Here is a 2,473-nt window from a genome sequence, read left to right as displayed (position 1 = left end):
GATTCTTTTCTATTTACTGATGCAATAAATTAATCAAGAAATTTTGAAATAATTATTTAAATTATTTAAATTATTATATTTAATTATAATATTTATTTATTTAAATTATTTAAATTATATCTTTAAATTATTTATTTATTTAAATTAGTCTAGTTTTGCGGAAAAATCGAATATAATCATTTTTTTGTATTTATTTCAAATTGAAAGAATTGAATTTTGCATATTCTTCTTTAATTTTTATTAGGATTCTTTCCCATTTATTGATTAAGTAAATTAGTCAATTTACTTACAGAAATTTTGGCAGAAGAAGTTTTTTAAAGTATTATTTTGGATAAAGTTAGATGGAATCATATTTTCATATTCATTTTGAAACTAAAAGATTCTTTTTTTGTACATAAAATTTCTTTTTATGTTTCACTTCAATTTAGATTATTTAATTAATATCCTTATTAAACTTCTATATATTTTATTTAAATTATGAATAAATTTTAATTTAAATTGAATTAAATAATGAAAATAATTTTATTATACATGTTAATAATAAATATTTATTATATTTTTAATAAGCAAATTTTACAGCAATTATGCATTACAAATAGTAAAAATAATTATATTATATATTATTATATATTATAAAAATAATTATATTATATATTATATTATATATTGTGTATTATAAAAATTATTATGGGTATATTTCTTTATTATATAATATTTTAATTTTTCGCGCAATTTTTAATGTACGCATGCGCCATATTCCAGCCAATCAGATCACTTCTTGGTGGCGCGTCCCGCCATTTTTCCGGTGGTAGTGATCGCAGGAGGACGTTTCGCCGGTTCGAGACATATAAAGTGTGCCTATAAAGTGTATTTTTCTGTGTTTTGTTATTAAATTATTGTGTGTTTCTCTTGTTTAAGGATCCATTCAACAATAGTGAAGGTATTTTTCTTTAATATTTTGTATTTCTTTGTAATTTTCCCTTCGATCGTTCATTTACCTGTTGCGCCATTAGTAGCTTCTGATATCGAAACATTTTGAGAAAGAATTTGAAGTCAGATATTGCTTCATTTTAATATAGATTTAATATTATGCATTTATTTTATATTTTTGATCTTTATTTTTGCAGATTATCATTTAATAACGAGGATGACTTCGGATTTCCATACGATGGATTTGCAGCTATGACGTCATCGAACGATTCTACGACGCCATTCGAAATATTTTCCATAAATCAGGTAAAATTTCATTTATATTCGTAAAAATATATGGATATCTATATACAATTAGGTTTCTATTATTTTTTTTAATCATATTGAAATTAAAGAAATTTATTACGATCAATTTCAATATATGAAAATGAATCATCTAGTGACGCATATTTTTTTTATAAATATATGTAGCTGTGTAGACCGCATATTATCTACATTTGTCTTTTTCTTTTGTTTATATTTTGCATGAAAACATTTCGTATGATATCGCGTTTCTAAGAGGATTCGTGTTTACACAGGTTCGAACTCGTCGAATTGCCAAGCATATCCTCTCTCTAATTTATAATTCGATAGACGCAATCGAATCGAGAAATGTCATTGTATGTCGATAAATCGTAGCGATTAGACGTTTAGAAATTTTCTCCTTATTGTGTTCATTCGTGTGTTCTTATTTAACTAATATTATTTTATTTTATTTATTTTTATATTTTATTTAATATAATTCTTTAGCAACTAAAATTACTTTGATTTTTTATTCATTTATAATTCGATTGACAAGTTACAAAAAATATATTATTTAATTCAATTATTTATTTAATTTAGTTATGATATTTTAGTATAATCTTATATTCATATATTCATATATGAATTTCATATATTTTATTTGTTTATTTTAAGTTTTGATTTTCTTTTTGTACAGAATAATTGGTAGCAACGTGATAGGATTCGAAAACTAAGAAGTTCCAATATGGACGCCATGGAAACGCGGTAAAATTTGATATTTCGTTCGTATACATTTTTATTTTCTATTAATTAATTTATAATAAAATTGCATTTTATTAAAAGAAAATTGAAAAAATTAAAAATTTATAAGAAATTTAGTTTATTATCAGAAAGCAAATTTTAAAATCTATATATAATATATTTATATATAATATCAATAATAAAAATTTAAATATGTTTTAGATATTCATAAATATTTGGCAAAATTTCTATTTATATTTTATACGTTAAATTTAAAATAAAAAATAGTATTTTCAAAACAAATGCTCGATACAAAAAAGAAGAAATATATTAAAAGGATATTGTTTCTTCTTTTCCACCCTACCCTTAATTCAATATTAATTTCAGAAAATAATTGTGATCGCGTGCAATGCGGTCTGTAGAATCAGTGTTTGTTTCGTAACAGTTTTTTAATATTTTTTAATATTTTAGAGCACAATAGCTCTAATTAAATTTATTTATCAAAATCGGAAAATTAGAG

General features: G+C 21.9%; 1 long non-coding RNA gene across 1 annotated transcript; it reads left to right on the top strand.

The window, feature by feature from the left end:
• The first annotated feature begins 708 nt into the window (after positions 1-708).
• On the top strand, positions 709-1,977 carry LOC102675948. Its single transcript, XR_421325.2, has 3 exons — positions 709-940; positions 1,128-1,236; positions 1,910-1,977. It is a non-coding gene; the product is annotated as an uncharacterized LOC102675948 (long non-coding RNA).
• The last annotated feature ends 496 nt before the right edge of the window (positions 1,978-2,473 follow it).

This window comes from Apis dorsata, unplaced genomic scaffold, assembly GCF_000469605.1.
Source record: "Apis dorsata unplaced genomic scaffold, Apis dorsata 1.3 scaffold_135, whole genome shotgun sequence".
In the NCBI taxonomy this organism is placed as follows: Eukaryota; Metazoa; Arthropoda; class Insecta; order Hymenoptera; family Apidae; genus Apis; species Apis dorsata.
The sequence above is the reverse complement of the archived record's forward strand: the minus strand, read 5'-3'. Positions and strand labels throughout refer to the sequence as shown.